This window comes from Cervus canadensis, chromosome 17 (assembly GCF_019320065.1).
Source record: "Cervus canadensis isolate Bull #8, Minnesota chromosome 17, ASM1932006v1, whole genome shotgun sequence".
NCBI lineage: Eukaryota > Metazoa > Chordata > Mammalia > Artiodactyla > Cervidae > Cervus > Cervus canadensis.
In genome coordinates this window covers 50,120,092-50,145,544 of record NC_057402.1, presented here as the reverse complement: position 1 = coordinate 50,145,544, position 25,453 = coordinate 50,120,092, and the positions used below count along the sequence as shown (strand labels likewise).

The 25,453-nt window shown below is 40.4% G+C and overlaps 1 protein-coding gene across 3 annotated transcripts in view; it reads left to right on the top strand.

Annotated features, from left to right (window-relative positions):
* The window catches only part of AGBL1 (AGBL carboxypeptidase 1), a 900,518-nt gene that overhangs the window by 604,448 nt on the left and 270,617 nt on the right, over window positions 1-25,453 (top strand). The window lies entirely within an intron of this gene.

Below are 25,453 nucleotides of genomic sequence, written 5' to 3'. Positions count from 1 at the left end.
TTTTAACCAGTGTCATCCCATGGTGTGAGAGGAAACCAGTTTCCCTACTTCACATGTTCAATTCAAGTGATACAGAAGACTTTAGTACTGTGATATGACTCCCACTTAGTGATAAAGGGGACAAAATCAATGCCTCTTTCTGTGGCTTTTACAGAGAAACAGAAACATCTCTGCCTCTTAATTTTGTTGTTGTTGTTGAAGATTTAAAGATCGGAACCAAACTTTGATGTTGGAAAGCAGAATGAAAACAAAACCTGTTTTTTTCTGGCTGCTGGAGGTTTTATTCCTTCTTAGCTTAGAACTTCTAGAAAGATATTGTCTCAGGCTCAATATAAACGCACCAAGGTGCAGTGTAAGTGCTTCATATTTTACAGATCAGGTTGTAGATAGAAGCCCTTTGGGGGCTAAACTTAACTAAAACTAGTGCTCTGCTGACTTTATTTGCTTTTCTTTCTTAAAAATCTCCCAAATATAATTTCTAGGATCCCATCCTGAGACTAACTTTGATGAAATTCAATTAATTGTAATTATTATTTTTGGAGTTTTCTCTCTGAATTTTATGAGTGACTGCATTAAATCTCCCCAACATGTACTCACACACACACACACACACAACACGCACACACATACTTTATTTTGTGTAAGTGAAAGTGAAGTCACTTGGTCTTGTCAGACTCTTTGCAACCCCGTGGACTGTAGGCTGCCAGGCTTCTCCATCCATGGAATTTTCCAGGCAAGAATACTGGAATGGGTTGCTGTTTCCTTCTCCAGGGGATCTTCCTGACCCAGGGATGGAACTTGGGTCTCCCACACTGCAGGCAGACTCTACCGTCTGAGCCACCAGAGAAGCCCTTATTTTGTGTAAAGCTGAAGTCTCAATGGGGAAATTTCGCCCCTCACTCCCACTCCTCAATACCAAGGACATTTGGCCATATCCAGAGACATTTGGGGTTGCCCTAACTAAGTAAACATATTCCGGACATCTAGTGGGTAGAGGCCAGAGTTGCTAAACTGTTTGCCTTGCAGTGCATAGGATGGTCAGTCCCTACAACAAAGAATTTTCCAGCCCACATGTCGAAAGTACCGAGGCAGAGAATCCTTGGTGTGGCACCTACAGAAGTTTATCCATGAGAATGTATTTTCATTTTATTTTTGTGAAAAGCTAGTTCACCCATCAACCAATTGGAATACTGCCAAGTGGCCTTTTCACATGCTCTTTCTGAAATCCCCCCAATTGCAAACCAAAATGAGTGAAATCAGCACAAATATCTCAGGGGGTCATGATTCACAAATAAGGAATGGTTAGCTCTGGCTTGGCAGGCTCCCTCCACAGCCATTCAGTGACCTCAACATAAATTATGGTCCATGAACAGCGCACTTTAGTGCCTGCTCATTTCCCCTTTCTCTGCCACCCAGAGCGTCAACCACCCACCTCTTGTTCCCCAGTTCCATAAAACCACAAAGCCCCTTCCCTCTCTATTATTCTCAAGGCCTAGCAGGACTTTTTGTGTTCAGGCAAATAAACACGCTACCAATAATCCAATAAAACCTTTACAGACATGGGATATAAACCATAGCAAGGAGCAGTGCACAATCTATAACCGCTTGCTTCTTTTTTATAAACCTTGCACTTGAGCCCCGAAAGCAACACAAATCAAAGCTCATAAAAGCGCCAAGGTTTTATCCTTATTGTTCCTAATGGGTTGATTCACCCTACCTCTGCTATTCCCCCAGTAACCACAGGCTGTCTGGGCTTCTAGATGGAAGAGATGCAAGCTGGCATATCAGGTTCAAGGGAGGAGAACTAATTTCAAACACTTCTTTCTCATCATGATGATTTTCCCTTTTGGTGGTCATCAGGGCGACCAGTCAACATCTCAGGCTCCCAGAGACAGATCGCAAAACAAAACGAAATCTTGGAGCTCATATTTTTTTCTCAGCTGCGTTTCCCATCTCTAACTTTATGAAGGAGCTGCAATTAATCTATGCTATATATGAAAACAGATTAGAACTGATAAATGTGGGCTGTATGATTAAAAAAAAAAAAAAAATACTTGCCCCAAAGCAGAGGTAAGAGGAAACCACAGTTAGAATGTTAGTCTTTTCAGAGGGAAAACATTATCTTTGGCAGAAAGACTGCAGGGTTTTGCTGATAATCAAAATACCAACATTTTCTTCTGAGTCACAGCTTAGATGTCTCTAGGGGCCAAGCAGATGACATAGATGAGTGGAAAGGAGGGGATAAGCGCAGATGTTGTGGAGGGGCATCTTTGTCATCTAGATATACGCTTTTCTTGCAGCACCCCACCCCCTCTCAACAGTTCAACCAAATTGTTGACAAGAAGACATATGTAAAAGACCCTGATGCTGGGAAAGATTGAAGACAGAAGGAGAAAGGGATGACAGAGGACGAGATGGTTGGATGGCATCACTGGCTCGATGGACACAAGTTTGAGCAAGCTCCAGGAGTTGGTGATGGACAGGGAGGCCTGGTCAGCTGCAGTCCATGGGGTCACAAAGAGTCAGATAAGACTAAGTGGTTGGACTGAACTGAGACGTGTTTTCCGATCTTCCCATTTTTCAAATATATACAATAAATATTTATTTTAATGTACAGGCTTCAAATTTTTATTACCTGGGAAATTAATTTCATTTAGAGAAAAAACGCCTTGGCCAAAATAAAACTAAAACATATCTCTGGGCTGGATCCAGCTGAGGGCTACCACGCTGGGCCCCAACCTTCCCATGATCTTGTTTCTTCCTTGGAAAGAAAGAGCTTATGACTATAATGTTTGGGCTTCCCTGGTGGCTCAACTGGTAAAGAATCTGCCTGCAATGCGAGAGACCTGGATTCAATCCCTGGGTTGGGAAGATCCCCTGGAGAAAAAGGTTACCCACTCCAGTATTCTGGCCTGGAAAATTCCATGGATTGTATAGTCCATGCGGTCGCAGAGTCGGACACGACTGAACGACTTTAAAAAAAATTTTTAAAATGATGTTTTAAGTTCATTAGTCCCAGGAACCTGATTAAGGCTTTATAGAGCACATTAATTTTCTTCTTTTTTAAAAAACCTCCAAGTAGGACCCACATGGGCTCCTAGAGGGTGCATGTGTGCTCAGTTGCTCAGTTGTGTCTGACTCTTTGCAACTCAATGGCCTGTAGGTTCCTAGAGAGTTGTTGTTTAGTCACTAAGTCATTCGGACTCTTTGAGACCCTATGGACTGCAGCACACCAGGTTTCCCTGTCTTTCAGCATCTCCTGGAGTTTTCTCAGACTCATGTTAGCTGAGTCAGTGATGCCATCCAACCATCTCATCCTCTGTTGTCCCCTTCTCCTCCTGCCCTCAGTCTTTCCCAGCATCAGGGTCTTTTCCAGTGAGTCAGCTCTTCACATCAGATGGCCAAAGTATTGGTGCTTCAGCCTCAGCATTCATCCTTCCAATGAATATTCAGGGTTTATTTCCTTTAGGATTGACGATTTGATCTCCTTGTTATCCAAGCGACTCTTAAGAGTTTTCTTCAGCACCACAATTTGAAAGCATCAATTCTTCAGTGCTCAGCCTTCTTTATAGTTCAACTCTCACATCCATACTTGGCTACTGGAAAAACCATAGCTTTGACCAGATGGACCTTTGTCAACAAAGGGCTGTCTCTGCTTGTTGATACACTGTCTAGGTTTGTTATAGATGGCATGAGTCTGGGCAACTTTTGGGGGACCCCTTGCACTTCAAGCCTTCTCCTCTAGGTGTCACTGCAGCTCTCCTCTGGGGCAGGAGGTGATCTTTAACCTCCTGCTCCCCTTCACTGTAAGGCTTTCCTGATGACCTGGCCCTGCCAAGTCAGCCAGCCATGGAGAAATAAAGATTACACACAGCCTTCCCTTGGCTAAAGATGCCAGGAACCATCAAAATCAGACAGCAGCTCCATATAGCCACAGGCACCAAAAGATTGCCTCTCTGGAATCTCTTTCATCTGGTTTTGCTCTGTTGGAATGTAACATCTTTTCAACAGCTCCTTCTTTTCAGAGCTGCGTTATGGTAAAGCAGCTGAGGATGGCTTGTGTTAACCCAGATTCACACTAACAGCCTGCCAGGAGAGGTGATGCCTTCATCCATGAGGGCAGGTGCAGGAAAAGTGGTGAGGATTGGATTCATTGGTGCGATCATTCCAAATGCATCCAGTGGGACCAATCTGGGGCTGATCCCAAACTCCAAAATGCCTTCTTCTCTGGAAGAATCATGAGCCAAGAGGTACAGGTGTTCAGAGAATGCAAACAAACCCTCCTCTCATATTTCTTTCAATTGTGAACACCTATTAGCAACTTGCCTTCCCACTGTTTCCCAACAGTGGGAGCATAGCTGAGCACACAGTCGGAAGATAAAAACAGAACTAGCCAACTGACTATAGTTTCTAAGCACCCATATGGGCAGTTATATTGCATATTCACTAGTAAGTAGTCAGTGGGAAATATATGAACATACAAATAAATGATGTTTAAATTCTTCAAACTAACATTGAGAAATGGTTAAATTAATATTTCCCCTTAATTTTCCTTTATTCCTTTATTTATAAATTTCCTTTATTCCCCCTCCTCTTCTTCCCCCGATACTTGTTAAGCATCTTCTATTACCTACCAATGAGGACACAGCTAACTTTTAGGAGGCACTCTCTTACCATCAAGTCCATTGCTTTGTTGTTGTTTGGTCACTCAGTCATGTCCGACTCTTTGCGGCCCCATGGACTGTAGCCCACCAGGCTCCTCTGTCCATTGGATTCTTCAGGCAAGAATATTGGAGTGTGTTGCCATGCCCTTATCTAGGGGCTCTTCCAGAACCTCTCCTGCATTGACAGTTGATTCTTTGCCGTTGAGCCACCTGGAAAGCCTTTCAAGTACATAATATATTGACAAAAATAACATACACCAGAAAACCCCAATGGTCACTTCTGAAGAGCCAAGAGCAAAAACGGGGTGTTGGGAGCAAAAGCATGGTGCTGCCTATGCTCCCTGCACTCAGCACCACCAAAAGGGCGGGCAAAGCACCTAAGCCCAATCTTTGGACACCGCTATACCTGACCCCGTTTGAGGAATAAGCTAGCCCCCTTCAGGCTCCAGCAAGAAAGAGAACCTGTTACTTGTTCTCGCTACCTGCTGCTGCAGCAAGGACCTCAATAAAGACTTGCCTGAGAAAAAAAAGAAAATACACCATTTGAAAAATTAGAAATGATACTTGTGTTATTAGATATTAAAACAAAATGCTGTTGCTGCTGATATTATGGTCCTTCTTGTTCCTGGGGAGAGGGGATGTCATGACCTTGTAGTGATCAGGAAATACTGCAAAATGGTGCATAGTTTGGAGAGTTAAGAGGAGAGGTAATTGAGTAGAGAGTTGGGGCTGAGGTTGGGGGTAAACATTCAAGAAACCTCTGGCTGTGGGCTTAGGCGTGGCGTGGCTGGGTCCTAAGTGTGAATCAACAAAGCGACTAGCAGACAATCCAAATTTTGGAAAGTTAATTCACCTTCCTGAGAATTTATATAATGGGGATAATAATGCTTATCCCCATTGAGCTGCTAGAAATATAAATATTAGATATTATATATTACATAGTATATAATGTATAATATGCCATATATGTCATATTATACATTATAAATATAATTAAGATAGCTAATGGAATAATGTACAGAGCCACAGCATGAAGTATGGTTCCTGGCTGGTTTTTACACTCTCAAGTGTATTAAAGCAAAATGTGGAGGTCTTTGATGAGTGTGGGCATTTTTCTGCTAGTCCATTTCGGTTCCCTGGCCCTTATCTTCTTTCTCTCTTTTTTTAACTTTTTATTTTGTATTGGAGTGTAGCCAATTAATAATGCTGTGATAATTTCAGGTTGACAGCAAAAGGAGTTAGCCATACATATACATGTATCCATTCTCCTCCAAACTCCCCTCCCATCCAGGCTGCCACATAACTTTGAGCAGAGTTCCATGTGCTACTAGACAGTAGGCCCTTGTTAGTTATCCATTTTAAATATAGCAGTGGGTACATGAGCATCCCAAATTCCCTAACTACCCTTTCTCCCCATTCTTCCTTCCTAGTACTTAACTTCTTTTGAAGATCCTCTGGTTCCTCTCAGCAACTAACTGTTGCTGCTTCTGAGACCCTCACTTTCCTCATTTATCAGTTTTATTTCTTCTGTTAACATGCTCAGCTATCCATTCTAGGGGGCTTCCCTGGTGGCTCAAAGAATCCACCAGCCAATGCAAGAGACACAGGTTCGATCCCTGAGCTTGATAGATCCCCTGGAGAAGGAAGTGGCAACCTACTCCAGTATTCTTGCCTGGGAAATCCCATGGACAGAGGAGCCTGCTGGGCTACTGTCCATGGGGTTGCCAAAGAATCGGGCATGACTTAGCGACTAAAGAGCAACAATAATCCCTCCTAGCCCTTCCACTAAGGTCTCGGAAGCCTTTCCTCTGGTCCCCAGAAGTATTTCCAGAAGGGGAAGCTGAGCCAGGGCACAGCCAAAAGCACAAGCCCAGAGGTCAGCCAGGCTCCTGCTGGCCAGCTGGTTTCCTGGCCCCAATAAGTGCTGGCTGCCTCCTGCTTCTTGCCACAAAGTTTTCTCATTCCACAAAAGACTTTGTGATTCGTATTCAACAAGAGCATTCTCTGGCAGCATCCGTGGGAAATCGGACTGTCAATTTATTTACATCCAGCCTCAGGACAGAACCACTGTGCCTGTGTAAAGCTATCAACATGCATAAAATACAGCATGTGTGTATATATATACATATTGACTAGAGGTGACGTTTAGAGTGGAAATCCATTGCCCCATGGATTGGAAAAGTGACTAACAGTAGGATATAAAAATGCCAAAGAAAGACTTGGTGTTATTGCTAAACAGAGGTCACTTTTTCAAATTCATGGTTGATAGTTTCCTCCAGAAATGCTCTGTTCTGTACGGATAATCACAGTGCCATCCATATGTGGACTTGTTGTGCCTGAACTTGACATGGTGACCTGGTCCTCCCATCATAGAAAAATAAACCTCTTTGTTAAATCTCCTACATCTGGGAAAATGGGCCAGTGGCTGTGGGCATATATCACAAAGGGAAATAGCAGAGGTCTCTGGTGGGCTAGCTGCTGTGATGTCCTGGAGGGAAGACCCCTGGACTGATGGTCAGGGGATATGGTTATTGATGGTTCAGAGATAATCTTCTCTTCACCTTCTTTCAACCCCCTCTTTATGACTGTTTAGGATTAAACTCTATTTCTATCTTTGTGTCATCTCTATCTGTCTATCTATCTAATCTATCCATCCACAATCCATCCATCCATCCATCTACATATTCTATGTATTCTTTCTATCTAGTTTATAAATGTAAGTAGCATATATATGTCTATGATATATTTATATGTGTAATGAGGGAACATGATCAACATAATTATTCAGCCTGAGTTAAAGTTCCTTTAACATATGCTCATAGTATTCTACCTTTTGGGGTCACAGCACTTTCAAAATTACAATAAGCAATTATAATCTTTTTACTTTTTTGTATTTGGCTCTTCCAGGTCTTAGTTGTGGCAGGTGCAGACTTTAGTTACAGCATGCGAACTCTTAGTTGAGGCATGCAGGATCTAGCTCTCTAACTAGGGAATCGAACCCAGGCCCCTGCATTGGGAGCACAGAGTCTTAACTGGACAACCAGGGAAGTCCCAATAAAGCAATTATTATAAGAATTTCTCTACACTAGGTTACATGAAGGGAGAGGGGCTGTGTCCTCAGCCTGAGAGCAATGTAATGGTGTCTGGCACTTGGAGGGAATTTACTATATATTTTTGAATGAATGATTATTAAATCTTAGTCTTTCTTAAGTCTCTGGGTGAATTCACCATATGTTTTGACTTGCTTTGTTGTGAGTAATGGACACTGACATCTCTACTGGTCTATTGTGATCCTGGACTAAATAATATGGTTCAATAATATCCCAGTGGCTTATATTACTAATTATTCTTACCTCTTTTGAGTTTTTACAGCTGTCTCACAAAATGAGATTTTGAGTCCCATTTTATAAGTGTAACTCTTGAGGCCTCCTGGAATTTTATTCTAGCCAGTGTTTCTCATGTGTAGACTTATCTAGAATTGCAGCATGAGTCTCGATCTTGTCTAGGATTCTCTAATCTGAAGTTTCTGTGGTTTGTAGCTTCTCCAGGGGGTCTTTCCTGTCCAGGGATCTAATACAGGTCTCCTGCATTGCAGGCAGATTCTTTCCCACTGAGCCACCAGGGAAGCCCAGAGACAGAAGCTCCATAGATAGGGTTTACAGGCTGGAATGAATAAAGGAATGAACCCTAATAGGGACTCATCCTGTTACTGAACTCAGGTTACAGCTGGGCCTACCTAATGAATTCAGTTCGGAAACAAAGGGAATGATTAGTAAGGCTCCTCTTTTGGGATAATCAAAGTGATTTCTAGTGTCATTGCACTTATGTTTAAAATGTGAGATTTGCACATATACTTGTCTACATAATTATCATTGTTAAAAAAAACACTCAACCTTTTATTGTATGAGATAGAGTTGCATGAGAGTTAAGATGAGCTATATTTACAAGTTTGTGGATCACGACAAACTGTGGAATATTCTTAAAGAGATGGGAATATCAGACCACTTTACCTGATTCTTGGTGAAAGTGAAAGAGGAGAGTGAAAAAAACTGGCTTAAAACTCAACATTCAAAAAACTAGGATCATGGCATCCGGTCCCATCACTTCATGGCAAATAGATGGGGAAACGATAGAAACAATGACAGACTTTATTTTCTTGGGCTCCAACATCACTGCAGATGGTGACTGCAGCCATGAAATTAAAAGACACTTGCTCCTTGGAAGAAAAGCTATGACAAACCTCGACTGCATATGACAAACCTTGAAAGCAGAGACATTACTTTGCTGACAAAGGTTCCTCTAGTCAAAGCCATAGTTTTTCCAGTAGTCATGTATGGATGTGAGAGTTGGACCATAAAGACAGTTGAGCGCTGAGGAATTGATGCTTTTGAACTGTGGTGTTGGAAGAGACTCTTGAGAATCCCTTGGACTGCAAGGAGATCAAACCAGTCAATCCTAAAGGAAATCAGTCCTGAATATTCATTGGAAAAACTGATGCTGAAGCTGAAGCTCCAATACTTTGGCCACCCAATTCGAAGAACTGACTCATTGGAAAAGATCCAGATGCTGGGGCAGATTGAAGGCAGGAGGAGAAGGGGATGACAGAGGATGGAGTGGTTGAATGGCATCGCCAACTCGATGGCCATGAATTTGAGCAAGCTCTGGAAGTTGGTGATGGGCAGGGAAGCCTGACATGCTGCAGTCCATGGGGTCACAAAGAGTCAGACATGACTGAGCAACTAAATTGAACTAAACAGATATCTACAAGTGCTTTGTGGACTGGGGTTTGTCTACACAATCACTAAATGGCTCAAGGAACAGAGATAAGCAATAGTTTGTCCAGTCATCCTGAAAAAACAGAGTATTTCTTCCATTTGATAAGAGAATGTGGTCTTTGATATCATTAATTGCTACATATTTTATAAACAAATTTATGCAAGAGACTGGTAATATCAGTGCAAAGCACTTAAGTCATATATAGAAAATACAAAGGGTTAGAGTAGATCCACTGTCTAATCTGGTATGAAAATTACTTTTGAAATTTCCAGTTGTATATACTGCCCAATACTAAAAAGAATGGCTAAAAAGATAGGAATTTTCAGAGGAAATATTTGCCGTTTAATCCATAAATTTGACCCCTTTAACTAGGTCAAAAATGTAGAAAGATCCACATCACTACAAATGACCAGCTTTCATTCTTTTTTATGGCTGAGTGATACTCCATTGTATATATGTACCACATCTTTATCCATAGCTAGTGTATAGAAGAGGAAGCTCAGCTCAGTGCTCTGTGATGACCTACAGTGTCTGAGCATAGACTATTCCATTGCATATATGTATCACATCTTCTTTATCCACAGCTTCTGTATAGCGCAGGGAGAGGGAGCTGAGCTCAGGGCTCTGTGACACCTGGGAGGATGGGATGGGGAGGAGGGTGGGAGGGAGGCTCATGTGGGAGGGGATATATGTATACATATAGCTGATTCACAGCATTGTACAGCAGAATCTAACACAACACGGTAAAGCAATTATACTCCAACAAAAAAGATGAATTAGATAAAAGAATGTAGAAAGAGGTCAAAGTAGGAGGAGGGTTGATAAGGATAAAATCATATTGTGGACTCCACCCCATTCCTTATAGACTATCTTAATGGAAACCCAATCCCAATGCACTATGAATCCCGGACTTTACATTCACTGATCAGACTATCCCCATGGTTTTACTTACACTGCTCTCCCAGGCTTGAGGCAGGGAAAGGGAAATAGTGTGGAGTTCACAGCATGGTTTCATCCTTATCACCTTACTGATGGTGAATTAGAGGCCCAGCTGGGTTGAGAGCAGTTCTCCAGGCAAACGGTGCATATGTGCTTCCTGTAGCCCAGAGATGAGTGGCTTGTGCAAAAGGGAGATAGTAAAGAACCATCTCAGGCTGCATCCAGCTGAGATATCTGGAATGTAAAGAAAATGGATGCTTGCTCTTTGGAAGAAAAGCTTTGATAAACCAATACAGTGTATTAAAAATCAGAGACATCACTTTGCCGACAAAGGTCTGTATGGTCAAAGCTATGGTTTTCCAGTAGTCATGTATGGCTGTGAGAGTTGGGCCATAAAGAAGGCTGAGTGCTGAAGAATTGATGCTTTTGAGTTGCGGTGCTGGAGAAGGCTCTTGAAAGTCCCTTGAACTGCAAGGAGATCAAACCAGTCAATCCTGAAGGAAATAAACACGAATTATTTACTGGAAGGACTGATACTAAAGCTGAAGCTCCAATACTTGGACCAGCTGATATGAAAAGCTGACTGCTTGTAGAAGACCCTGATGGTGGGAAAGACTGATGGCAGGAAGAGGAGGGGGCAACAGAGGATGGGATGGTTGGATGGCCTCAATGGCTGTATGGACGTTAGTTTGAGCAAACTTTGGGAGATAGTGGACAGGGAAGCCTGACATGCTGCAGTCCATGGTTTTGCCAAGGGTCAGACACAACTTACTGACTAAACAACAGAAACCTTCTTTGTGGGATTTTAGCAGCACGCTCCTATCTCCTGCTACCTGCTGGTGCATCTTGAACTTATAAGTTTCTCTCACTGATATTACATCCCAGTTCTTCTGCCATCAACAGGCTGTAACCTGAACACTCCCTCTTATGTAGTTACAGGAGGTTGGAGGCAGGAAGGAAGAAGATAGGACTGATTGGGAAGAGTTCCATTAAAAAATAAAACATCTCTCCCAATTTGAAGTGAACAAAGTCTGCTAACATGTAACCTGCATGCTGGATTCTCCAGCTGTTCCCTCCTGAGCAGTTGGGTATCAAAGCCACGTGGCCCGACGGCAGGACTGTTTGCTCTGATGCCGGAGCGATTACAGCCTGCCGGCGCTCAGCTCTGTTACTGCTTTTATTACTCTGATTATTTCTTCTCTGCTCATGGGTTCTGACGGCCTCTCTGCACAGACGTGAGCCCTGGGGAACCACAAAGCCACAGGCACACTATTTGCAGTCACTGCTCAGCAGCTCTTGGGTTGATGCGGTTTTAGCATCTTCCCTGTATCTGGTAAGCAGAACCAGCGATGTTTAGACTTCCACTCACAGAAAAGAGAGGATTCCCTGCAGAAAACGTTGGTTTTTACTCTAGGCAACAAGCAAAATAGAGGAGAGCAGCCTTTTCATTTTCATCTAAAAAGATCTCCAAATTTCAAGATCTCCCTGCCAACTCTGGGCCAAGAGGCATATTCAAGGCCAAGCTGTTTCAGACCTAGACTTGAAGCTTGGGACAGTGGATCGTGTTGATGCTTTTGTTGTTGTTCAGTCGCTAAGCCACGTCCAGTTCTTTGTAGCCCCATGGACTGCAGCACACCAGGCTCCTCTGTCCTCTGCTACTTCTGGGAGTTTGCTCAGATTCATGGCTATTGAGTTGGTGATGCTATCTAACCACCTGCTCTGCCACCTTCTTCTCTTTTGCCTTCAATCTTTCCCAGAATCAGGGTTTTTTCCCAATGAGTTGGCTCTTCGGATCTAGAGCCCAACATATTGGGGCTTCAGCATCAGTCCTTCCAAATGAATATTCAGGGTTAAATTCTTTAGAACTGAGTGGTTTGATCTCCTTGCAGCCCAAGGGTCTTTGCATACAGGAAAAAAAATAATTTTCTTGAATAAATTTATCAAACAAATTTCTCCTTGCATTCTCATTATGTGCATGTTTTAAAACACAACATTTGTACAAATCAGCTTTTCAAATCTATTTGCAGCTGGGTGGGTGTCATTTGATGAAAAACAAAGCAAAACTCTAGAAGATGAAAACATAATCTTATTTTTCCCCCCTTCGGGTTAATTTTATTAATAAGTTAGTGCTATCAATAAAATTTCCTTACTGATTTTTTGGTTAAAACATTCTAAAATTAACCATTATTTCTTTTTTTTAAAAAATTAATTAATTTATTTATTTTTTCAGTGGGTTTTGTCATACATTGACACGAACCAGCAATAGATTTACACGTATTCCCCATCCCGATCCCCCCTCCCACCCCCCTCTCCACCCGACTCCTCTGTGTCTTCCCTGTGCACCAGGCCCAAGCACTTGTCTCATGCATCCCACCTGGGCTGGTGACCTGTTTCACCATAGATAATATACATGCTGTTCTTTCGAAACATCCCACCCTCATCTTCTCCCACAGAGTTCAAAAGTCTGTTCTGTACTTCTGTGTCTCTTTTTCTGTTTTGCATATAGGGTTGTCGTTACCATCTTTCTAAATTCCATATATATGTGTTAGTATGCTGTAATGTTCTTTATCTTTCTGGCTTACTTCACTCTGTATAATGGGCTCCAGTTTCATCCATCTCATTAGGATTGGTTCAAATGAATTCTTTTTAACGGCTGAGTAATATTCCATGGTGTATATGTACCACAGCTTCCTTATCCATTCATCTGCTGATGGGCATCTAGGTTGCTTCCATGTCCTGGCTATTATAAACAGTGCTGCGATGAACATTGGGGTGCACGTGTCTCTTTCAGATCTGGTTTCCTCAGTGTGTATGCCCAGAAGTGGGATTGCTGGGTCATATGGCAGTTCTATTTCCAGTTTTTTAAGAAATCTCCACACTGTTTTCCATAGCGGCTGTACTAGTTTGCATTCCCACCAACAGTGTAAGAGGGTTCCCTTTTCTCCACACCCTCTCCAGCATTTATTGCTTGTAGACTTTTGGATAGCAGCCATCCTGACTGGCGTGTAATGGTACCTCATTGTGGTTTTGATTTGCATTTCTCTGATAATGAGTGATGTTGAGCATCTTTTCATGTGTTTGTTAGCCATCTGTATGTCTTCTTTGGAGAAATGTCTGTTTAGTTCTTTGGCCCATTTTTTGATTGGGTCATTTATTTTTCTGGAATTGAGCTTCAGGAGTTGCTTGTATATTTTTGAGATTAATCCTTTGTCTGTTTCTTCATTTGCTATTATTTTCTCCCAATCTGAGGGCTGTCTTTTCACCTTACTTATAGTTTCCTTTGTTGTGCAAAAGCTTTTAAGTTTCATTAGGTCCCATTTGTTTAGTTTTGCTTTTATTTCCAATATTCTGGGAGGTGGGTCATAGAGGATCTTGCTGTGGTTTATGTCAGAGAGTGTTTTGCCTATGTTCTCCTCTAGGAGTTTTATAGTTTCTGGTCTTACATTTAGATCTTTCATCCATTTTGAGTTTATTTTTGTGTATGGTGTTAGAAAGTGTTCTAGTTTCATTCCTTTACAAGTGGTTGACCAGCTTTCCCAGCACCACTTGTTAAAGAGGTTGTCTTTTTTCCATTGTATATCCTTGCCTCCTTTGTCGAAGATAAGGTGTTCATAAGTTCGTGGATTTATCTCTGGGCTTTCTATTCTGTTCCATTGATCTATATTTCTGTCTTTGTGCCAGTACCATACTGTCTTGATGACTGTGGCTTTGTAGTAGAGTCTGAAGTCAGGCAGGTTGATTCCTCCAGTTCCATTCTTCTTTCTCAAGATTACCATTATTTCTTAATTTACTTATTGACTCAATATGAAGGTTTTGTACTGCAATCTCACTGCTTTTAAACCCTGAATGATGATTTTTCTCTGCATTTGGCCAAGCTTCATTTGCTGAACTGAATATAAATTTGCTGTATTACTTTTGATCAGATGATATCTTTTGGATCATAATATCAACTTCTGCTGCTGCTGCTGCTGCTAAGTCGCTTCAGTCGTGTCTGACTCTGTGCAACCCCATAGACGGCAGCCCACCAGGCTCCGCCGTCCCTGGGATTCTCCAGGCAAAAACATTGGAGTGGGTTGCCATTTCCTTCTCCAATGCATGAAAGTGAAAAGTGAAAAGTGAAAGTGAAGTCACTCAGTCGTGTCCCCCTCTTCGCGGCCCCATGGACTGCAGCCTACCAGGCTCCTCCATCCATGGGATTTTCCAGGCAAGAGTACTGGAGTGGGGTGCCATTGCCTTCTCCAAATATCAACTTCTAACCACACATAAATCTTCAGGCCCTAATGGATATTAGCCCCTCTTCCTGTTTGTATTGGTTTTCTCCCTATTCTGTCTCTGAAGCATTCAGTCAAGCAAAACTTGAAGGGGAATAATAAAAAACAATCAAAGAAAGAGCATTAGTAACTAGAATTGCCTAGAACTTGAGTGTTACAGGGACCAAGCAGGTAACATAAATGCACAGGGCTAGGAAAGTGTAAAACTGTGTATTTAGCTGCTTATGTTGCTTCTCTTGTTTTGTTAGACTCCTTTAAAATGGAGAAGGAAATGGCAACCCACTCCAGTACTCTTGCCTGGAAAATCCCATGGACGGAGTAGGCTGGTAGGCTACAGTCCATGGGGTCACAAACAGTCGGATACGACTGAGCAACTTCACTTTAAAATGCTATACGGGACTTCCTTGGTGGTCCAGGGGCTAAGCCTCCACACTCCCAGTTCAGAGGGCCCAGGTTCAATCCCTCGTGGTGGTACTAGATCCCACATGCCAAAACTAAAAGACCCTGCATGCCACATCTAAGACCTGGTGCAGCCAAGTGAATAAATAAATAGTTAAATAAATATTAAAAACAACAAAAATGCTGTATGGGGACATGCCAAGTCCAACCTTAGCCAGAGCAGTTATTTTCCCTCTGAACATGCAAAATTTTCTCATTTTACTGTAAGTTGTACTTTTTCTAGTAGGCTATCAGATCCTTGAAGGTTGACATCTTCTTTGAACTCTTGATGATGTTCTGAATGCCTAACCCTGCCCTCTAAAATGATATGCTTCACCACACTCTCCTGGAGATGTAGACAGGGAGGTGGTCTTTTGGAGGTGATAGGCACATAAGTCATGGTTGGGTGTTGGCATGGTACTTCTTTCTTCCCAGCACAGGATCACGTACATGTAGTGAGAGCTAAATAAATTTCCATTTATGTGTGTGTGAGTGGCGTCAATGCTAATTGTTTACTGGTGATGAATGCTGACCCAGCCCAGTTGTCAACCTTCAGAAAAATCTGTAATTCTTCATGAAGTTAAGGACACCTCCTAAAAGATTCCTCCACACAAATCTGCATTCAAAGTGAGGGTAATAATCAACTGTCCCTGCATTTCTATTGTTCAGTGAAACCCAGTGAGAAACTTCTTGGCTGGAACAAGCAGCTGGTCCCCACATAAACTGTGGTCTAGGGTTCTGGAAGACGGTGTTAAGACTGGTGATGATGTCAAGGTCTCATCAGGGTGTAGGGCTCCCTAAGAAGTCATTCTTGTCCCCCAGACTGTCACACTGTTCCTGGCCACTTTCCGAGCAACTTGTTTGATTTGTCAAATGAAAGTTTCTTTGGGGATAATTTGTCTCTTTTCTGCTCAAGCTCTGAATTTCTTTCTTCTCAACTTCTACCTTCTATAAGACTTGTATGCAAGCATGTCTCATTGTATGGCACTTGGCTGATACTGTGTTGCTTTCCTTTTATAAGTGGAAGGTTTGGTGGCATCCCCGTGCTGAATAAGTCAGTCAGCAGCATTTTCCTCCTGTAGCATTTACTCACTTTGTGTGTCTGGGTCACATTTTGGTCATTGTCAAAATATTTCACACTTTTTCATTATTATATCTGTTATGTCTGCAGTCAGAGACCTTTGATATTACTATAGCAGAAGAATTGTGACTCACGGTAGGCTTAGATGATGGTAAGCATTTTTTTAGCATAAAGAAGTTTTTATTACATTTTTTATGTGCATTGGTTTTATTTTTTTAGACATAATTCTATTGCTCACTGTTGGGGCTGAGGGAAGGCCACCCCAAAATATGACTCATTGTCATATTGATTATCTTGAATAAGGTTCACTTTAGCAATGGCCTGTGGAGGGGAAAATATATTGAAAAAAGTACTTGGGGACTTCCCTGGTAGTCTAGTGGTGAAGACTCTGTGCTTCTACTGCAGGCGGCCCAAGTCCAACACCTGGTCTGGGAACTAAGCCCTCACATGCTTCATGGCACAGGAAAAAAAAAAAAAAGCAAACAAACTCAGATTCCCATCTTTCTCCATAAAACAGAAAGTAAACCTCCCATGTGAACCATATGGAGGTATTCTCCCTAGAGCAGGAGGACAGAAGGCATCCTTATCGCCAGAGATAGGGAATTTATACCCCAACGCACAAATCCCTTTGTTTTCTTAAGTCTTCACAAATAATTATTTCCTTGTCTAAAAACAATATATACAAATAGCCTGCTCTGGTCACTTTCAGGGGTTCCATTTCTATGAGCCCTCTGTGCATATGAATTTTTTTTTCCCCTCCTATTAATCTATCTCATGTCAATTTAATCATTAGACCAGCCAAAAGAATTCCAGAAGATTAAGGAGGAAATTCCTCCTAATCCAAAACACTTGATAGACTAGAGTACACTGATATTCACTTTATTCTGGTGGTCTGGAACTGGACTTGACATACCTCTAGGGTGTCTCTGTATACCAGGAATATGATTCTTCTCCCTCAGCTCATCCAAAACTTTACTTATATAGATGGTTAAAAGCTCCAGCTTCTCTTGAATGCTAGCACTCGGTACTTTGCTTCATTGTGTTTTATCCACATCAAATTGACCAGGTTAAAATGGAAGAAAATAAAGAAGAAAATGAAATATGATCATAGATGAGTGGCATTTTTATATGCATACATACATACACTTTTTAAAATTGAAGTATTAGTTTATTCACGGTGTTGTGTTTGTTTCAGATATACAGCAATATGAATCATTTTATATACATACATGCATACTGGAGAAGGAAATGGCAACCCACTCCAGTATTTTTGCCTGGAGAATCCCATGGACAGAGGAGCCTGGAGGGCTCTATAGTCCAAGGGGTCGCACAGAGTCAGACGTGACTGAAGCAACTTAGCACACACACATATGTATCATTCTTTCTCAAATTCTTTTCCCTTATAGATTATTATGAGATGTTCAGTATAGTTTACACTATACTTACCTACACAATAGGTCCTTGTTGGTGATCTATTTTATATATAGTAGTGTATAGATGTTAATCTCAAACGCCTAATTTATTCCTTCCTCCTTTTTCCCCCATGTTAACCTCAAGTTTGTATTTTGTGTTGGTGAGTCTATTTCACTTCTGTAAATAAGTTCATTTGTATCATTTTTTTAGATCTCACATATAAGTGACATCACATGGTATTTGTCTTTCTCTTTCTGCCTCATTTCATTTAGTCTGACAGTTTCTAGATCCATTTGTGTCATGGTAAATGGCGTTATTTCATTCTTTTTAAAGGCTGAGTAATATTCCATTAGATGTATATGTATATACATATATATATATATACACATATATATATATATATATATATGTAGAGAGAGAGAGAGAGAGAGATAAGTGCTTCCACAGCAATACAATAGCCTTGGCTATAGTAAATAGTGCTTCCAAGAATGCTGGGATGCAGGTGTCTTTTTGAATTAGAGTTTTCTCCAGATATATGACTAGGAATGGGATTCATAGATCATGTGGTAACTGTATTTTTAGCTTTTTGAGGACATACATATATTTGTTTCTCTCTCTCTCTCTCTCTCTCTCTCTATATATATATATATATATATATATATATATATATAAAATCTGTACAAATGGCTACGCTCATGTGTATAATAGTGCATGTGGTAAAAGTGCCTGAAATTCACATTTATGTAGCATCTACTCTGTGCATCTGCATGGTACGTGTGCACGTTATATTTCATTCAATATTCATAGAAACATTTGAGTGATAGATAATATTTTCCCATTTTAAGGAAAAAGGCCTTGATTTCATATAGGTTATATAAATTAAATAGCCACTGGGATATGAAGTGGCAGTGTTGAGATCCAGATCCTGGAGCTGACTCCAAAAATATTATTTTGCACTATTCAAAGCAGAGGCCTTGTTGGGGCCTATTCTGGAGCAGTACGACTCAAACTGTCTGGTTCCTAAACTATCGATTCATCTGTTACTACCAAGATATAAGTAGCTTGTACCAGAAATATAAATAAACACAATCATATGCTCCTTCCTTGGAGAAAAAAATCAGATTAACTAAACGTGTGCTTCGTCACATGATTTATTTATATTCAGGCTCAGGTCTTCTATTGCATTAAGTGTTCACAAATTTCACAGGCAAGCACTAATCTGAGGATCATGTTTTGAGAAGCACTGGCTTCAGCACTGTTATGGCGCTCTTACCCTCCCAAGGCATGCGCCAGCCAGTGTGTCTGGTGAAGGCCTGTCTGGTGGGTCCCTCTCCTGGGAGAAGTCATATGGGAAAGTTGGGGTCTTCAGCTTCATGTTAATGTTCCACCTTTTGAAAACAGTTTTTGTTTATGTCCCACCCCTCTCATCAGACAAGGAGACACCTCTTGGATGCACTTGGATGGACTGGTGTGAAACCTGGAGGCATCGATAAAGATTAGGATGGATATTCCACTGGGTGCACCAGTATGACTATGTCCATTGTTAGTGAGTTAAAATACTTTCACTTCTGCACGTTAATAACCACTGCTAATGCCCTCCAAGGGAACCCCCATCCACCCCTTCACTATACTGTTCTCCCTCACTCTTCTTCCATATTCCTCCAAGACCACATCAAAGTTCAGAAGCTACAGGATACAAACCTGGCCAAGCAGAATCCTGCTCCGTTGCTATGACTAGTACTTGTTCTAATTTGTTGTCGTTGCTGTTCAGTTGCTAAACTGTGTCCAACTCTTTGGGACCTCATGGACTGCAGCCTGCCAGTCTCCCCTGTCCTTCACTGTCTCCCAGAATTTGCTTAAATTCATGTCCATTGAGTTTGTGATGCTATCTCACCAGCTTATCCTCTGTTGCCCTCTTTTGCTCCTGCCCTTAATCTTTCCCAGCATCAGGGTCTTTTCCATTGAGTCAGCTCTTCGCATCAGGTGGCCAAAGTATTGGAACTTCAGCTTCAGCATCCGTCCTTCCAACGAATATTCAGGGTTGATTTCCTTTAGGATGGACTGGTTGGACCTCCTTGCAGTCCAAGGGACTCTCAAGAGTCTTCTCCAACACCACCATTCAAAAGCATCAATTCTTTGGTGTTCAGCCTTCTTTATAGTCCAACTCTCACTGGAAAAACCATAGTAGTTTTAATTGGTCATTGTCTTTTTCAGATGAATTTTTCAAAATGTTATATAAAACTCATAGGCAGTGGCAGGGTACCTTCTTCCTCCCTACCCCCACCCCCCCAATCTGTGACACTAGAAGGAAAGTTCAAAACTAGAAATGAGAGTGGCCCTAGGGACCCAGAGCTAGAGAGGTTGCTCCAACTAGCCATCTTAAGGTAGGCTATGAAGGCTTCAGGAACCAAGGGCAGAGCTAAAGGATTCAAGTGCCAGGAAAGATGAGTGACAGGGGCAGTGGGTGGGAATAGAGAAGGAAGGTGACGGCCAGTTGTTTAAGATTGGGCTTGTGCATGTGCCCGCTGCCATTCTGGTTGAGCCTTTTCGTTTCTTGGGGTGATGAGGAATTTGGAAAGGTACTATTTATGGTGGCATATAACCTGTAAGAAAAGATGAACTCCAAATCTCCAAAGGCTATTATTAAACAGGTTTGTGATGTTTAAAGCCATATGTATTGACAGAGACATTTGATTAGTGTCAGGGGAACATTTATTGTAACCTGGTTTCTACCAGCACTTAGCTGTATAACCTTGTATAAGGCATTGTCAGTTTATGCATCTATAAAACAGAAAGTTAAGCTTGATAACGTTCCTGCCTCTGCTCAAATTCTAGGCTGTCTAAAATACAGTATCTGATTCATATTTACTCTCAGGTGTATGGTGCAGAAAGACATAGAAAGGCAATCACCGAGGACTTAGCTGTCTGCTGTGTCATTCATGGCTTAAGCACAAATTCACCAATAAAAGACCCAGGGAAGGTCCAGCCCAGAAATAAAGGACACATTTGAAATACAGCCCACACCTTCAGCCCTGCTGTTTCCATGAATATAGGGCCTTTTTGCAGTTACTAAGGAAACAATAGTCAGTAATGGATTAGGAAGCCTGGGCGGAAAGGATGGATACAGAGGGGTTTTATACACAGGAACCCATCAGATGGAGTCTGGCAGAGACACCAACATGCTTCATGATTGATTTGGTCCTCAGTGTGAAAGCATTAGAGTCCATTTGATGGGGTCGATAAGCAAGGAACCCAAGGAACCTATCCACCAGCTCTCTTGATTTTTCCTCTGCCACTTATTAGATTTCATGGATCCGCATGGATGGATTGGCTTGGTTTTAACTTCTCTGCTGGGTGCATGTCAGGACAAAGGTTGTATCTACTTAATTCAGCTCAGAGCCCCTCCAAACTCATTTAAAACTCTCAAAGTCACTGTCTCTCAACTCATGCTGGCAGCTTCCAAAGACTCTGAGAACGGTTTCTGGGGACAATGCCAAGGGAGTAGATTTCTTGTTGCTATATCTCTACTACATCTTAAGATGTTTAACCCCAAAATGAAAACAAGCACAGGCTCAGTGACCCAAAGGTGTTGAAGAGAATCTAGAGGATACTGGTGGCTCAGATAGTAAGTGATCTGCCTGTAGTGCTGGAGACCTGGGTTTGATCCCTGGGTCAGGAACATGCCCTGGAAAAGGGAAGGACTACCGACTCCAGTATTCTTGCCTGGAGAATTCCATGGACAGAGGAGCCTGGCTGGCTACAGTCCATGGGGTTGCAAAATCAGACATGACTGAGCAACTAACACTTTCACCTTCGGAGGATACTAGGTAATATATATGAAGGAAGAAACAGGTACTCAAGTCGTTATGCCTAGCTAGCTTTATTCTTTACCTTTGGTCCTTATGAAATATTTAAATTCAAATATTTAATTTAGTTTAAATTAACTAATGATTTATTAGAATGAATTTTAAATTTAATTTTACTCATAAATTTTAAATCACATATTATATAAAATAACACATTCAATCAGGTATAGTACTCTTTCCAAGCTTACATGGATTGCTTAAGGAAATATGAGTGAAAAAGCAATTACTTATTTTTCATGACTAAAACTAAGGAAAATTGAAGAAAGAAAAATAAATAAAGCAGGTACTGTCATCATTATGCATTTCTAACTACTTTGAACATTTTAGGACATATGAATCATTTACAATTTTTTTTATAAAATTAGGAAATAGGATTGCAAGATACATTGCACTGTAGTCAACTTTAGCTTTAAATATTCTATTGAATGAAATAATGGCATTTGCAGCAATATAGATGGACCTGGAGATGATCACACTAAGTGAAGTAAGTCAGACAAAGACAAACATCACAATATTATTATGGGTGGAATCTAAACAATGATGCAAATAAACTTATTTGCAAAACAGAAATCGATTCAGAGATTTAGAAAACAAACTTGTGATTATGAAATGGGAAACACAGGGGAAGGGGAATAAATTAGGGGTTTAGGATTAACATACACACGCTATTATATGTAAAATAATCAACAAGTATCTACTATACAACACAGGGAACACTACCAAATACTCTGTAATAACCAAATGGGAAAAGATTCTGGAAAAGAATAGATATAGTATATACATAACTAAATCACTTTGCTGGACATCTGAAACTAGTACAGCATTGTAAATGAGCTATCAGTACAGTTCAGTTCAGTCGCTCAGTCGTGTATGACTTTTTGCAACCCCATGGATTGCAGCACACCAAGCCTCTCTGTCCACCACCAACTCCCGGAATTTCCTCAAACTCATGTCCATTGAGTAGGGGATGCCATCCAACAATCTCATTCTCTGTCGTCGCCTTCTCCTCCTGGTTTCAATCTTTCCCAGCATCTTTTCAAATGAGTCAGTTCTTCCCATCAGGTGGCCAAAGTATTGGAGTTTCAGCTTTAACATCAGTCCTTCCAATGAATATTCAGGACTGATTTCCTTTAGGATGGACTGGTTGGATCTCCTTGCAGTCCAAGGGACTCTCAGAGTCTTCTCCAACACCACAGTTCAAAACCATCAATTCTTCACTATTCAGCTTTATTTATAGTCCAGCTCTCACATCCATACATGACAACTGGAAAAACCATAGCTTTGACTAGATGGACCTTTGTTTGCAAAGTAATGTCTCTGCTTTTTAATATGCTGTCTAGGTTGGTCATAACTTTTCTTCCAAGGAAGCAAGTGTCTTTTAATTTCATGGCTGAAGTCACTATCTGCAGTGATTTTGGAGCCCCCCAAAATAAAGTCTGTCACTGTTTCCATTGTTTCCCCATCTATTTGCCATAAAGTGATGGGACCAGATACCATGATCTCAGTTTTCTGAATGTTGAGTTTTAAGCCACCTTTTCCACTCTTCTCTTTCACTTTCATCAAGAGGATCTTTAGTTCTTCGCTTTCTGCCATAAGGGTAATGTTATCTGCATATCTGAGGTTATTGATATTTCTCCCAGCAATCTTGATTCCAGCTTGTGCTTCATCCAGTCCAGTGTTTCTGATGATATACTCTGCACATAAATTAAATAATCAGGGTGACAATATACAGTGTTGACTTACTCCTCTCCTGATTTGGAAATAGTCTGTTGTTCCAATCAGCTATAGTCCAAAATAAAATAAAAATTTAAAAAAGAAGGAAATTAAAACATTCCAGAGATACTTAAACTAAATCTTGAAATTATCCCCATGATATTACCTATTCAAAACACATAATGTTAATATTCCATGATATGAATATACACAATTTTATTTGACTAGTGATATGCTAATGCTTATTTAGGAATTTCTTATTGTTTATCTTATGACTATTTTATTAATATTGATTTCTGGAATTTGAATTAACCCCAAGAGCTTAAGCATTCTTAAGGATGCATTTTCAAATTGTCCTTTGGAAATACTGCAACTATATGCAGTTCCACTGGTAACTTGCAATGACATTGCCAATTTATAGATCTGTACCAGCAAATCAGTACAATTTTGGAATCAAGGTTAAACCTGAATCGAAAAGCAAATCATGCTATGTTATAGTAGAGTGAAGGTGAAGTCGCTCAGTCATAGCCAACTCTTTGTGACCCCATGGACTGTAACCTACCAGGCTCTTCCATCCATGGGATTTTCCAGGCAAGAGTACTGGAGTGGGTTGCCATTTATAGTATAGTAATTTGCATTTTGTATCAAGAGAGTGAATTTTTCCCTTTATTAAAATCATGTTTCTTTTGTAATATTTTAAGCAATTTAGATATTTTTGAATTTTATTTGCTCAATCACTAATATTTTCCTTTATGGTTTCTTCTTTGCAGATATATATTAAAAGACCTTCTCCTGGTCTGGAGATGATAAACATAAAATCTGTATTTTATTTTGTATTGTTGTTTGATTTTTAAATGTTTAACCTTTTAATCAAAATAAAATAATTTTATATTTGTGGGAAAAGTTTTACCTGAAATATTAATCAGTTGCCTTTGTTTTAGGTCCTATAATACATTTTCTGGTAACTTGAAAAGCATCTTATCATGTGCAAGCTTTCACATATTCCAAGGTTTGGGGGCTTTCTGTATTCTTCCCTTGATCTACAGCCATATTCTGCATCAATACCATAACAGTAAATTACTGTAAATATGTACAATCTTTTGCTTATCGGTAAAGGAAAACCCTCATTATTATTTTCACTCTTTATTCCAAAATTATTCTTGGATACTTTTGCCATGTATTCTTCTAAAGTGGAATTAGCTTGCCAAGTCTGAAAATTCCCATTGCTGTTTTGATTTTCTATGCTTTTATAGACTAATATGAGGAGAATTGATATTGCATGTTATTGGGCCCTGCTTTCCCAGAATTCAGTATATTCCTTCATTTATTTAAATTTCTCTTGTTATCTGTTGGTAAATTCCTGAGATTTATCATAAAATCCTTAGGGTATTTATTATTAATTCCATTCCTAGATATTTTATAGTTGTGTTGCTATTGTGATAGAATTTTTATTATACTTAATAATTTATTTTGCTGGTTCATAGAAAGAAAATTGATTTTTGTATATTTAATTTGTTACCTGTCTACTTACTCATTTCTTGCCTTCTATCTAATAGATTTTCTGTTTCAGTTGATTCCTTTAGTTTGTTTTAGTACCTAATCAGTCTTCAAATAATGATAATGTGCTTCCTTCCTTTCTAATATGTATGATTCATTTTTTCTTATCTTATTGAATTGTTTGGAACTTGTTGAATAATGGTAAATAACGGTAGTGTGAGTATGCAATCGTTTTAAGAAGGACTGTGTATACCAAGTATAATTTTGACTATTGGTTTCATGTAAGAATTTGCTATTATTGTTGATAATAATAAATACTTGTATAATGTGACATGGGCCATGTATGAAATCAGTTTATGTATATATAAATCCCTGAATTATCTCAGGAATTCCATGAGGTAGATAGTGGTATTATTATTATTACTATCATTAATGATGGTGATTATTATTATTCCCATTCTACAGATTAGAAAATTGAGGCACTGAGATTGATTTTCTTAGTGGTCGTACAGCTAGCATATGGCAGCACTGGGACTGAGGCACTAGCCTCAGGGACTAGCACAGGGACTGTGAGCCCCAGGGCCTGTGTTAATACCCACCATGCCATGCTGCCCTCTCATGTTCAGTAAGTGCTGTTAGCTCATAGACTAAGACTTGTATCAGAGATGGATGCATATATCCAGAAGGTCCTGTTTATTTTTTCTCTATTCTCTTCTGCTATCTGATTTCTAATCATTAACATTTATGTTAGTAGATTTTCAAATAACACCAACCACATGTTATTCTCAGAAAAAT